Raw genomic sequence first — 15,131 nt, 5'->3', positions numbered from 1 at the left:
AGGAACTAATAACTATAAATGGCAAGAGCTTACTCGAAACCGGTAGAAAATAGCCATGACCTTATTTTCAGAAATGTTCGGTTGTTCGGTCGGAAAACGTATGTTTCCGAAACCGACAAATTTGGATGGTTTATGTGCTGTTTCATAAAAGGCTAATTGCGAGACAATTTGAACCTAAAACAGCTTTAGTTTCGCAGTCAGGTAGTAATTAAACGGAAAGGCTATTAATTTTTGGGCATTCTAAAACACGCAGAAAATTATCTCTATTTTCAAGTAATCAAGAATACCTGTTCTTGTCGGCTACTTTATTAATGGCGTGACTTCATTTGCGGCTCATCGATTTCTCTCGCAAAAGAGACCGCCATTGTGATTTCAATTGGTTTCCAAAAAATATATATCAATTTATCACCAGTTACAGTTACGGTGCTGTTGTTTATTTTAAGAACCGCCTTAAAAAGCAACCCGTTCGATTAGTTTTGGCTACGGGGAGGATAAATTGAAGATAAGAAACCAGAGTACCATCGGAGTCACGAAACAGATAAGTCCGGAGTGATGCAATCGATTTATAGCTTTCATGCAAAGATCTTTTGACCGATAAAATCTCCCAAGCGATACTCTAGTGTAAAACGCCTGGAAATTTCCTATAAGATTCCAAAAAGTTCAAGCATGCTCCCAAATCATAAAAAATAAACGAAAATTCGAACTCTATTTGTTTCGTTAAGGAAAAAACAACAGTAGATTAGTTGTCAAAAACTCAAATCGTCCAATCGCGTACTTCAAGTTGTTCTAGAGTATCGCATTAAAATATTTCTAGTTTAACTTTCGCCCTTTTAAATAATGTGTTTGTGATCGGTCAAAACAATATTGCTCCCCTGCAATTTGTTTTATTTTGTATTTGTTAAAAGCAAATACAGCGAGAACGTTCGTCCGGTTCTTTTTCCGCTGCGAAGTGTATTTCACTTTTGTGATGAAAAATTGATTGATGAGAGCTTCGATAAAAGTGATAAACTAACTACACTTTAGAAAAGGCCGAGAAGAAAAGGAAAATTAGTCGATCGCCGAGAAATTGAATATTTTAGCACCTTTTATCGCGATCAATTGACGAGGGTCGGTTGACTGAAAATACATCCTCGAATTGGTAAGATTGTGTGGAAAGGAATATTCAGGAAATAAAATGGGTGTTTACTTATTCTCTTGTACGAGATACCGTGAAGAGGTGGCTTTCATGTGATGTGATGTATTTCGATAAAGGACAAACGTAGGATACAACGTTCCAAAGAAAAAAAAACATTTCCTGCGGTACACTTTCACCTCGTCAAAATTTGAAACCGTTTAGTTCAAATGAAACTGCGGTACTTCTGCGAAACAGTTTTCAGCAAAAAAGCTGATTTGCAGATGGCCGTCAAGTTTCTGACTTCACTTTTTTTTTGATAAGTAATCTATCAAACTGCCGAGTTGTGCGTCTGGTTCAACATTTGCTGCAAATTTATCTTGAAACAGTGTTAATTAGACAATTGAGTACCGGAAGCCGTTTTCAGAAACCACTCTGGGCAGGTGATCTCGTGCAAGCGTCCATGGAAATTATTCCAACCTTAAGCGCAACACGTCAGTCTTTAATCTTCTGCCGGATATAGAAAAGATTGCTTTTAAAGTCTTTGGGGGATTAAGTTCAGTTTTATTAATCACATTAAGTCATCCAACGTAAGACTGTAAGTCCGTTGATAATTCCCGTATCTACCGACGTAAACTGATGTCGGACTTGCTCCAAGACGGATTTCAATTATTTTACTTTTACTTAAATGTTCGAGGTATTTTTTTATTATTATTATTATTATTATTTTTTGGAGCGGCTTGGATCACCTAAGGCTAGGTGCATATTACTGGGTAAGATTTTGGGAGTTTTCGTTACAACTCACAATCAGTATATCGGCCGTGCACGGTTAGAGCCAACGGAAACTTTGACTGACTCTTTGAATTGATCATTTTTAACCCCCCTTGCGAAAGCCGGGGATTCCGAGTAGTCGAGATCAGTTTAAAATAATCCTTGAATGATATGTTGACCGTACTAGCCAGGCCTGTAAACTGAACTAGTGAAAATAAAGATTTATATCCTCAGCTACTGAACCAGATCGCCGGATCGAATCCGTTTTCATAAACCCCTTCAAATGCGTATTGATCATCAGTTCGCTCCGGAGATTCCAAATCGCTCTAGACTGATTGTAGTTTTAGCCCCAGTGTAAATGAAAAGGTTCAAATTTACTTGGAGAATTGTAAACAACACGTTAAATTAAACAAAATGTGTTTGTCAGTAAAGCGGATGTTTTAAGTAGAGTTGATCGTTGCTAAGTTTCTAGATTTGTCGGTACACGAGGCCAATTGTTTGTTCATACAGCATACATTGTTAATTAAGACACTAGCTCCGTTTAGGGTAACAGAATTATTTTTGGCCAGTTGCTGTTCTCTTTGATTACAATGAACTTGTTTTTTGAAATTAATCTTTTCACTCCAAATCTCCGCTTTTGTAGAGTTTGATTCAAGACGCCGGCCGATCGAAATCTGTTCTTGATCGAACGCCTAGCAAAATTACGGTACCATGGAAATGAAAGTCACTGAGCAGTGACTGCGTTCGCTTTGTACAGTAGCTGGCAATTTATTACTTTTAATACTTTGCTGTTTAAAATTTAGCATTTTTTTATTGAGATTTTGGCTCCAGTCGCTTTTAAGTGTTTTACTAAATGAATTGTATTTGATTGTATAACTGACTCAGACGATCAACCTCAGCACTCGGACTGAATTCAGTGAATTATCATTTGACTGTGGTAAAAGTTAAAATAAAAAGTTTATACGTTCATAATCCGCGGTTTCTTTTACCCCAAAGTCATTTCGTTGTTCTTTCATTAACACCAGTCGCAAAAATCAATTTTCAAATGACGACTTAAAAGAGACAGTTTTAATATCTGATATTTGCAGATGCGTCGAGAAGATTAATACGAAGTTTTGAAATGCTAATTTTGAGCTCTAGTTTTTTCAAGCGTCAAGCATTGTGCGAGTGTATTAATATTTTAGACGTTTTTCACAGTCTCTGTTATTTAAAATGCTAGCTCAAACAAACTTAATAACTTTTTTTATCAGAAGAATAAATTTGACTGAAATTCTCAACATTAAAAATGCCGCGTTCGGATAAAAAACCTAACGTTAAGTTGATCTTAAAAAGTAGGATGGACGAAAAGTATTATATTCATTCATTGCTGATGGGTAATTTTCCAAAAACTGGCAACACATGCGAACAATTCGTGAATGAATTCGCTGTTTGTGGTTGTGTTAAATGTCAACAAATCTGTAAACTGGAGTAAAAGAGAGAAGCTCATTAAATTTTCAGTACACTTGATTAGACACTGAAACCGCGGGTGTTTTTCTTACCACACAAGATTCAAGAGACAATAGACGTCGTTTACATGGTTGCCGCACAGTGCAAGCTGAATAATGATGTCATAGTTTTCAGAATTTCTTGCTTTAGCCCTGAAAACTGATTACATATATGTAATATTGCTCTGAGTATTGTCAGATTTCAGTGCATACAAAATTTCCTGTCCTTACAGAAACGTTTCAAAAGTTGGGCTTTCGTTACTTTTATTGATGCCACGACTATATTAAAAATCTGCGCTGGCCAGCTCGATACGACCGATTTTTCTTTTGCTAGCTCAGACGACTGATGCAATTTTTTCGAAAACTGTCGAGTCACCAGAACGCACTGAAAATAGCACGTGAAGCCACTCCTTCGCTGTCCGGCTCGCACAGCCAATCACGGTGACAGTTAAACAAACGAAAAAAAAAGTTGAACTCATTCCAGGACAAATTAAAACGTTTGGGAACTTCACCCCACCTGTGCGATTTCCTCTTGGTAAACAGACAACAGTTTTCGGAAATGTACGGGCGAACGATTTTTTATTCAAGGAATCGAATTTCTTTGCCACAAAAATGACTCACTCTGAATTCTGAGTTTGTTTTGGGCCGGGGTCATCTTCGTAAGAGTAGATACTTGAAGTTTTCTTCATGCAAACGTCTGGACATTCGGTGGAGTATTTCAGGGAAGAACAGTTTTACACATCAATATGATTGCAGGTTTGTTGAGTCTCTTTAATATTCGTGATTCAGTGTTGTAACCACGAAATTAAGAACCTCAGATTTGAGTACGAGATTGAGGACGTCTAAGACTTTTAAGTTTCAGCCAGCTAAGCGCTCTGAACCCTCGTTTTTTCCTGTCGTTTAACAGCAGATAGGGGACTCTAGAAACAATATTGGTGCGATATAAGTGATTATCTAAGAAATGCGGACTAGATTTGAAAAGTCGTACTCAAATCGTAAGATTCCTATTACCCACCTTTTCATCCGGCTTTGAACGAAATGATGTTCCGATGGTGCGTTACCATAACGAACGTTTTTGCTCAACTTTTTGACGACATTGGCTTTTTCACTCTTCCTAAACTTTTTTCTTTTAACTGGTTTCAATTCCATATTTTTGTACATTTTGAAGGGCAAACTTTTTAAAGTGTGCATTTTCGAGTACACTTCGAAACGCAAACTTTCGATAAGTCGAAGTCGCCTTTCCCACTCATCTTTGGCATTAGCGTCCTAGATGCTAAAGGCCGTCTTTACTTTTGCCAAAGGCGGGAATCTGATACCTTTAATGATCTTTAATTTAGGGCAAAGATACTATCAAATATGGCTTTAACTTAAGCAAAGGTACCTTCGATGCTACTATGTCACGCCTATAACTGATGCAACTGATTACTAGTAAATATAATCAACTAAAAGTCTAATTCGTGCAGTATCGTGTTTCGTCATCACAACTGCCAGAAAATGCATTGAAAGCGCAAATTCTGGAAACGTTTTCCAGGATAGAAGCTTATGAAATCGTATGAGCGAGCGAAACGGAAACTTTCAAAAACGCATGTTCGTTGTATTACGTTACTTTCGGCGTCATGCATATTCTGCTTTTACTCTCATTCCAGTTTCTGCGAAAAGGTAGAATATACCGGGTACCAATTTAAAAAGAACAGTTGGTCTGACAACAATGGATAGTTCGAAAAAGGGATATTATAGAATGAGAGCACTTTATCATATTCTGGCGAGTGAACTGATTTATCTCTCTCAGCTTTGTGGAAAGTATCCTAACGTGTACTCTGTGAGCAGTCTCTAATTTTTCTTTTAGTTTGACTGAAGAGATCGAGGGCTTAATTGTTGACCTAGATCGTTCCTAATTAACTCGTTCTTCGCGCGCTCGCTCGGGTAAAAGAAAAATAAGAATCTGCTCGCTGTTTATCTAACGAGTGATCAGTGAAATGAGTTGTCTGATGGGTCATTCACCCATGCCATCCGACATGCCCCATGCATACAGAGCACACAGGGATCAATTGAAGATAGACACTTGATATGAAGGGTTAGACTATGTATCATTTTAAATGTTAGCAAAACCATAAAAATATACCAGCAAACCTATAATTGTAGTTGACCCTTCACTCACTGATAGAACATAAAATCAAATGCAAGGCTAATCAAGGATGATTCAACATTACTGATCCTGATCTACACAAAGATCCGGCTACACTTTTCTACTGTTTGTACAAGTGGTCGTTGCACTAACCAAGAGTTATCTTAGTCACTGATAGATTGGACGATCATGGAACTCGGCTAAACACAGTTGACAAAGAAGGAAATACAATTAAACCAATTAGGAAGCACTCAAAAGTTGCGGAAACATCAGATTTGCTCCCTCAAATGCCTCGCCCGCAAAGCATGCAGGCGTAACAGTTTAATGAGAGTTTGCACGTCCTGCCAAAATATCAAAATTTCCGGCTTACTTCGTGTCCACGTTATATTACCAGATGTCACCAAATAACCAACTATTTAAATTAACTTGGACAAAAATGAAGAACTGTTCTAAAAACAATTCAAGCCGCCGTTACACGTTGAAACTTTTAGCTGAAACTTGTGTGCAACGGCGCTGCGAAACAAGTTTCAGCAGGCGTTGTGCCGTGTAACATGGTCGGTTTCGTAAAACTTTTTCGAACTTACGCTGCGAGACAAGTTTCACGAAAAGTAGAACCGCTTTCTACTTCTGCAACGGCTCGCAACGGTCGCAGTGGTGATAAAACAAGAGTTTCACTGTGTAACACGACTTCGTGAAACTGGTCTCGTTCGCCATTGCACACACGTTTCTGCTAAAAGTTTCAACGTGTAACGGTGGCTTGAGCAAGCAGCTTGCCATTCTTATGAGGCAAGGGACAATTTTTAACTCATCACAGCCCGTGGACAACTTCTATTCAACAGTTCTTACGGCACTTGAAGAAGGATCGAAAACGTGCAATGTGTTGCTACAACAAAAACGGCTTCGTTAAAATTTGTCTACTCGGTTTTTCTCACGATAACAATTTTTAACGGAACAATGTTGCGATTGACATTGTTCCTTGTAACATCATAGTTACGCAGACTTGATATATATTAGCCAAGACACCCAGAGACCGCAAGAAGAGCACGTGCTAGGAGACGGAGACAAGTGAAAAAGAGGAGTGAAGCACTGAAGGACTCGGCCACCTTCCACTTCACTTAGGCCCTCTGAAATCGCGCCATATTCCCGGTACATTACATAAAGGGACCTCAGTTCCAATTATTCTGGATACATCCGTAGCCGAATAGGATCATTAGCTGTTTTTTATATGCCTACCGTCTTTATTTTACTGAGGAAAAATGAATATACAGTTAATGTTCGGTAAATAAAGTAGGTTCAGCCGATTGTGTTTACCACGCACCATCTAGCAACTTAGCACTCTGTCTCGATTTTTTTACCGATTCTCTGGTGACCTACTGTTCAGTACTGAACTTGCTAAACTAGGCCAGCACTCAACAACAACAACTACGACATTTTTGAGAATAATGTATTAATTATTCAGTAAGTGACACGGGCAAACTCGGAAAAAAAATCCGGCGAAGTGCTCCTATCAGGATTCGAACCTAAGACCTTCCGATTACTAGTTCGAATGCTCTACCACTGAGCTACAGGAGACTTGTGGGTGCTAAGGCCATTAAACTAGGTTCATGGGACAAACATCCTGCATGCCGCTAGGTTTGGAATGTCATGTGTGGCATACGCGCAATGGAATATAGATGTGATGGAATATTTTAAGCCTGGTGAATAAATGAGAATAATGTATTATTCAGTAAGTGACACATGCATACTTAACTGAACTAAACGACAACTTTGTTCACTAACTGAATTAACATTAATTGGAAAAAGTTCGAGACCCCGAATGTAACTTTTGAGCTATTTAATTTGAGGCGGGCTCAAAGAAGAAGGGGATATTAAAATAAAAGAACGAAAAAATAAGGTAACTCTTGAAGCAATCTAGAGATGATTAGTTTGATATATTGACGCGATCTTATTGCGTGGTGTACAGAAAAACGGCGCTGCAAAAAACCAAACATAGCTACTTAATTTTAGATTCAATCTGAAAGACCCCAATGTAGTCATCCTTAGTCTTCTGAAATTTCAAGATGGGATTTCTTTAATGCGAGTTGGAATTTGATTTTCTTAAACACTCCCATACAGCGAGTTTATAAACCAATCAGCCGAGATGTTTCCGCCGAAAGAAATCTTTTGTGTCAATTCATCACTGGGGCTCTTTGTCCCGTCCTGTTAGTTGGCTGTACGTGCTGATATTCGTACTGATAACACGTCACAAGTGGAAGAGGATCAATTTGAGCGTGATCAATTTTGTTCCTATCTCTCCTTATTTCCCGGATAATTTTCAGCTGGCCTTTAATTTTTTACTGAGGAAATAGCTATCTTCTGTCGACCAGATAAATCTTGTAAAATCCAATCATCTACTGAGTTCGAAAGTATTTTAAGTCTTTTTATCGCAGAGAGATGGCATTAAAATAGCTCAATATAAGTCAGTAATACAACTGAATTAAACCAAAACAGGCTCGATCGATTTTAAATTCAGGGGGACGTTTAAGCAAACGTATTTGAAAACAATGCAAGATACTCAGGGTGGCATATCTTTTTTAGTTTGCGCCGTAGTCTAACATTAGGGAACTCAGTATTAACGCGAAAACGGCACAAAACAACAGCTCAGTGAATGAGCAAAAAAAACTGATCGCTGTGCACGTGCGTTAGCATTTTGGTATATTTCTTTTCCGTCCTTTGCAGAACAACAGCATGAAATGGCTAAATTCAAGGTTTTATAGAGAATGTGAGCACACGACGGTGAATGCTTCATTCTCTTTCTTTAATAACTTGTACCACGCCTTTCCTTACTAATTCGATCAGTTCCTGGATAATTATATTTCCCCAACACTGTACAAGTTCAGCAATTTGGGATAATCGCGAACTAGCTCAAACAAATGAATTTATATTTTCAAGTAACGTTTTCTTTGGCGTTGCCGTCGTCGCTTCTTAAAGTTCCCATTATATTTATTTTTTCTACTTAATGAAAAACAAGCCGTACCATAGAAACTATAATATCACACAAATATCCCAAACACTTGTCAACTAGACAACTACTCCAGACATCCCTTATCATTTCACATTGTTTGCTAACAGATCCTGAAGAGTATTTATATTTTAATGGGAAACAGGCCAGATCAACGTGATAGCCTCTGATAAAACTTGCGATAAACTATCTAGAAATAGATAACCCCGCTCCTGCGCCGCACTCAACTTCAACACAAGGAAAATTTGGAAAGATGGACTGGACAACGACATAAATGGACACTGGAATCTTCTCAGTATTCGCTTTATTATGTTTGACAGCAGGAAAGTCACAATAAGTTTTAGATATAAAACGACGAATTTCAATTTAACAGAACTGTTTCGGAAGAAACCTCTGCCCTCTTCAGTGCAAATTCATTATTCAATAACATTTGCACTGAAGAATGCAGAATTCAGTTCAAAGTTCTGCCGAGACATGTTTGTTAAATTCAAAATCGTCGTTTAATACTTAGCTATGACGGAAAAATCGCAATTGACTCCTGGCAGAGAAAAACGCACTCATGTGTTTAAGAACGGACGCCTCACTGTTGCGGACATTTCTTGTGAGACCGTACGTATTAAATTCGTGTAAACTACACTTTCACAAAAACAAGTGGACATCATACCACACCATTTAACACAAGTAGCTTAATTACTCCTTGTTCGAAAGAACAGAATATAATCTTTACCCCCGCGAAACTGCAGGACAAATCACTGTTACCTTGCTCCGCGAGAAATTAAAACAGCGAATTAATCCTACTTTTTTTAGTGCAAATATTCCTTCATGTTATGGATTTGCACGGGGGCGAATCAGGTGATTTGCACTATCCTAGATGTTAGCTCACGCGACGAGTCAGTCAAATTATAGTTGGAGTGGTTGATAACAAACGCTAGTCCGATATGAATGTAAGCATGCCGCTATTTCAGTCTTTGTCAAGTGGTTTTATTTTCAATTGATAAAAAGACAAAATATTTAGCGTACGTGATTGTGGAAACACGACATTCAATACAAGATTGAAATTTGTAGCCGTGACGGGAACGGAAAATGGGGTCCAAGAACAACAACCATTTTCAAATTTCCTTGATTTTCAAAGTGTTCAAAGCGTTGATCAGATACTTTACAGATAGGTAGTTTGCATTGCCGCGATGCTGGTGGACAAAACAAAAGAAAATTTGCTCACATAGTTTGCACTTAGGGCGAGTAGAAGCTAGTAGAGCTCAGTCCACTATCCCCTCTCCATAGACAAACGTTCGTACAAGCTATTAAGTTCTTTGAGGCCCCATAAGTAAATCGTTTTCTTTTTTAACCGTGTTACGGTAATCTGAAACACTATTCACCCGTATGTTTATACTATTCATAGACCCTATGCAAAAATGTCTGGCATTTTAATATCCTGTTTTGCATTCAAATTAGCCTTACTAACCTCGTTCTCGAGTTCAGATATCAATAGAACGCTTACCTTGAACGAGGCTAGTGAAGTTCTAATTTTGAATGCAGACAAAAGAATATTAAAATGTCAGCCATTTTTTCATATGGTTTATTGCACTGTTAAATGCCAGTTATGAGATTTTGAATCTGTGAATGAAATCCTTACATATGGGAAAAATGAAAGCCATTTGGAAGGAACTTTAAGTGGCATCGTTTTATTATTAGTATGTTGTATAAGGTGGTTCCAACTTTGAGTGTGTAGATAAAATCTAAAGCGTGATCATTAAAATGAAAGCCAGTTGACCAGTATCATGGCCATTTTTAAAGAGTGGCTTTGAACTTCATTACGAAAGCAAGGTTTAATGCAAAACTTTTCATATGAAAATTAATTTTGCTTGCAAATGAATTGATTAAAGACTATGCAAGAAGCCTGGTTTTCATAACGAGATTCAAAACAATTCAGAAATGCCCACTCTCAAATGTTTGCTTGTCTGTTCTTCAGTGCTTTCATATCTGTGAGCTTGGGCTATCTGCGTGCTTAGAGGTGGATTAATTATTACCAAAGCGGGCACTAAGGACCAAGATTGGACTCAATTCAGTCCCATTAAGAATTGAGAGTCGCAGACGCATTTTAATTCACTCCAACGATCGTCCCCTTAATCCTGAGTTTCTGAAATCACCAGTTTCCGGCGATACTTGAAATATTGGACGCTAATCTGGACTTAAATGTGATTTCTCGATAACGCATTTTTAATAACAATGTACGTTTTGAGAACATCAGAACATTAGCAGTAATATCTATTCAGTATTATTCATGTTTTTGACAACGCCAGAGTGCATGGGTCGAGTGTCCAGATAAGGTTGAAGACCGTTATTGTCGAAGAGAGAACTCACTCAAAACACCCTTGAATATTGCTTCACTTCGGAAATTGATAACACGTTACCACTTGCAGATATGCCCGAGGGAGGGGAGGGGGAGGGATACGCCTTGAAATTTTTGGTGTGGTGCGCAGCTCGGTTCTTCAAACTCTGACCACATTTCAGACCGAAATCAGTATAATTTTCCGGTACCCTTTATCAGACCTGGTTTCTGCAAGGCATACCCGTTTTCCAGTCGACTTTCAGACCAAAATGGCTTAAAACCCATTACCTTTGGGGCCACACATACCTATATAGCTTATATACAGTAGAAGCTCTCTTAACGGACGCTCTCGTAAACGGACAGCTCTACTTACGACGGCCTTCACAAAACCCCGTTTGAACTCCTTTACAAACTCCGTATTTACACATTCCCGTAAACGGAAATTCTCGTAAGCGGCCGCGGACACTTTCAGGGTTTACGATTTAGACTTTTCTTTTTGTTTTTAAGCTCCCGTAAGCGGACACCCGAAAGGAAATCGCTGTTCGTCACGATGTTCGCCATTATCGCGGCATTGCAAATCAACAACAACAAAATTTAATACAGTTGTATTTTTTGGCATTCCCAATGTTTAGGAAAGCTCCCGTAAACGGTCATCTATCCCTTAAACCTCTAGTGGCCACTTACAAGAACCATTCTTGTAAGCGGCCAGCTCCAGTTGTGGACACTTTTCTCGCGTCCTGAGGGTGTCCGCTTATGAGAGCTTCCACTATATTGGGGAGTACCCCCACCCCCACCAACCGGGCAGAAATGGTCTATATTTGTAACAATACAGCGAACCTAAACCGCCTGTTTTGAGTGACTTTCTAATTTTAGGTTATCAAGAATGACGCCGGGTGCTGAAAGTGAACCAGTATCAAGGATACTTTATTATATGACAATGAGCGAGAATCCCAAAACACTGCAGTATTTGAAATATTTGTTTTACCGGAAAGAATGAGTCGTTTATTAATTCTCATTTATCTTTTAAGTGCGGTTCAATTTTGTAATCCCATAAGTATCTTCTCTATAACTCGCAAAAATTAAGTGACAGGGCTTGTTAACGACTAAGTCAAAGGTTCCGGAAAATTCGATCGGAATTTTTTTCACGGGAAAAACCGAGGACGTGTTTCATGCATGCATCATAACTGACAAAGAAGAAAACGGACCATTGTGCAGGATTTTGGTTGAATGGCATCAAAGGCCTATAGAGGAACTGATCTGAAGCTAGATGAATAACTTAAACCAGAAACACGAACTTTCATTCGAAACGTCCAAATTCGTGATTTACAATAAGCCCATTTCTCATCTCTTCGTTAAGTCTCCCTCTCCGAGAAGCCCTCCGTTTTTGAGGCAGTAAATGAACCCCCTGGAGCTTAAATCAGCTTTCCTATTATTCGGATTATCTCGTTTGTGCTTTTAAAATGAATGGATGCTATTGGATTTTGTTTGCTTTGCCTTCTGCAGCGGAACGGAATGAAAATTGTATACTATTATCTTTCTTAGAATGTTTTTTTTTGTTTAATCCGGAACGATAAGCCACAATAAGACTACAGTATTCCAAAAATAATGCTTATTTTTTACTTAAAGAACTTTGCAAATGGGCTTAAAAGGTTGCAATTGCACTTTAATAAACTGATGGCCGGGCTGTAACAATTTCAGTATAGCCTGTTCTAGATGTGCGGTAAATCAGTGTTAATTTTAAGGCAGCACGCAACCTGAAATTGCATGCATCAAAAGCTGTTTTTATCAGTGCTGTCAGAATTGGCAAATTAAACTATTGGACTTACCATGTTTGAAAGTTGCAATGAGATCAAATCATTTGTATCCAAGAGGTATGCGAGACGTATCTTGTTACCATGGCAACAGATATAGCTTTGTGCACAAAGTCTTAAGTACAACGTCAGGATTTTTTTGTTTTTCTTGACGTTTTACTCAAAGTGGCATTTTACGCCTTTGAGAAAGGATATCTGTTGGAGGATTTTACCCATCAACTTCAATTTTGCAGTGTAAATTGCACTTTAAGATGTAAGCGTAGGTTGGGTTAGTTCCTGCAGCCTCGACAATCTTGATATACCACCAACAGAACCTCCATTATATTTGGAAGAAGGGCCTTCCGATATGCCGGCGCACGTGACTAGAACTCGCTCCCCATTGAATTTAGAAAACTTACTAAATTATTCTTTTAAATTTCAATTTTTTTAAATATCTGAACGAAACTAACGAATCTTTGAGCATCAATTGTCACTCTGCATTATGGGAAGAGCAAATTCCAGAGTGTACACAGCACTTGCTTGCAGGGAACGGCAAACGAATCTCATTTAATTTAAGTTAATTTGTCAAAGTTGTCGTATAATAATTTTCTCAAACGTTCACTCATTGTTTACTAGCATGTATTATTTTAAGAAAAGCAATTAATAGAATATAATAGACCGCTGTACTCGCTAGAGAACTGCAACCCACTCAAATTGCTGACTAACTTATGAACATTCAAATATGTGTCTGTTTGATCAGTTCTTGCTATGTCTAGTGGAAACACGAATTACACAGATGAGGAAGAACTTCCACCTTTGAAAACTCCACGTTTGAATTTCAGGGGCGTAGCTGCCTGGGCTGAGTTCATGCTCGAAGCATGGTTAGCGCTAACCATTGGTTAAGAGGTATTAAGACCTATAGGTTGTTATGGTATTTAACCCGGGTTAGCGCTAACCATACTTCGAGCAACTGGGCCCTGTACGACATGAAATAATCGTATTCAAAGTTTTAGCACACGACGGTGCGAATCAGTTTCTTCTCTTCCTGGCCTTGAACGCCGTTTGCTACTAATGATATTCCTGAATAGTTCGTTCACTTTGAACAAGTTGAACGGGTTAGAATAATCACAAGGTAGATCAGATGAGGTGAATGTTTATTTCTAAGCGTTTCCATCGTGCTTTCGTAAGGTTCCTAGTTGTGTTCGAACTGAGAACGCATTCCTAATTCGCGTTTGGAGTCGAGATTGTATGGGACAGTCAATCGATCGATCAACAAATGAATGAATAAATGGATCTTGGGACGCGTATCGATCTGGCATCCCCCGCAGATTTTGCAGGGGCGGATGACATCATCATCAACTTGGGAAAGAAGAGAGAGTCTGGGATCGAGATAATCGAACTTATTATTACGTCTACGAGCAATGGGTAAAGCAATAGTTCATTTTTCTGTCGTATACGTCTTCTAAAAACACTTCAGCAAAAATGGAATAATAACTAAGTTAATATGGCGAGGAAAAAAGGACAAGTCACTGTCGGTGGCCGTTTACGAGAAAATAACTGTTTAGTAATTGACTGATCTTAGCATCGAGTGTAACACTGCACCATATTTCCGAAGTACGCGCTCGCCAAAAGCGCGCTAATGACCCAAAAATTATGCGCAGCAAGAATGCGCAATGCAATTTTAAAACTGAATGGATCAAGATTATAATCATAACGAAATACACACCCCCTTCTTAGCAGGCGTTAATTTATTTCTTTGACAGACTACGTAGATAGACGTATTGGTCTAGTAGATAAGTAATGCTGCTTACTTCTGATCTATGCAGATACGTGGCTATGTAATTATGCGGCAAGACCGCTTACCTTGTAACTACAGCACTGAACAGTCTGAAATAGGCCACTTTCACACCTTTAACATTAACATTTCTCGTTGTCAAGCTCTTTTTCTAATTAAAACCTTTAAAGTATTTATTGGCCAATATAGCGTGATATCAGCTATTCAATAAACCCTGTTTCTTATTAGAATTCGGTTACGGGACATCGTGTCTTCCATCTTAACACACCTTACAATCAGGTGATACACTCCCACAGAATTAGTTGTCTGAACATTTCAGAGATCGTAGATAACTCTATTTATCAATCGGGGCTGTCATGGTCTTGGAAAAGTCACGGAAAAATCATTCTTTTCATGATTAGGGACAAGTCAGGAAATTATTTATTTAAATCTTTTGCTCTGTGCTTCCATGTTCCACCATTTATTTACTACCCAGCTGAGAGAGTTGTAAAGGCAAATAAACACCAAAACGAAAGTAGGTAACAACCGTGGAACACAGTTTCCAGTACCCGCGCAATGAAATCACTGTCAAAAAGGCTACCATTGAAAAAACAAAATGTCTTGTAATTAACTTTATCTTAATGCGGCCGAAAGTTGTGTAATACAGGGGCTTTTTTAAGGTAGTTTAAATTTCTTGGAATCTGTCTGCTCGTGAAAAATGGCCCAAATGTATTACACAACTTTCG

The sequence above is a fragment of the Pavona decussata genome, unplaced genomic scaffold (genome assembly GCF_977016875.1).
Source record: "Pavona decussata unplaced genomic scaffold, jaPavDecu1.1 SCAFFOLD_58, whole genome shotgun sequence".
Classification (NCBI taxonomy): Eukaryota; Metazoa; Cnidaria; class Anthozoa; order Scleractinia; family Agariciidae; genus Pavona; species Pavona decussata.
The sequence above is the reverse complement of the archived record's forward strand: the minus strand, read 5'-3'. Positions refer to the sequence as shown.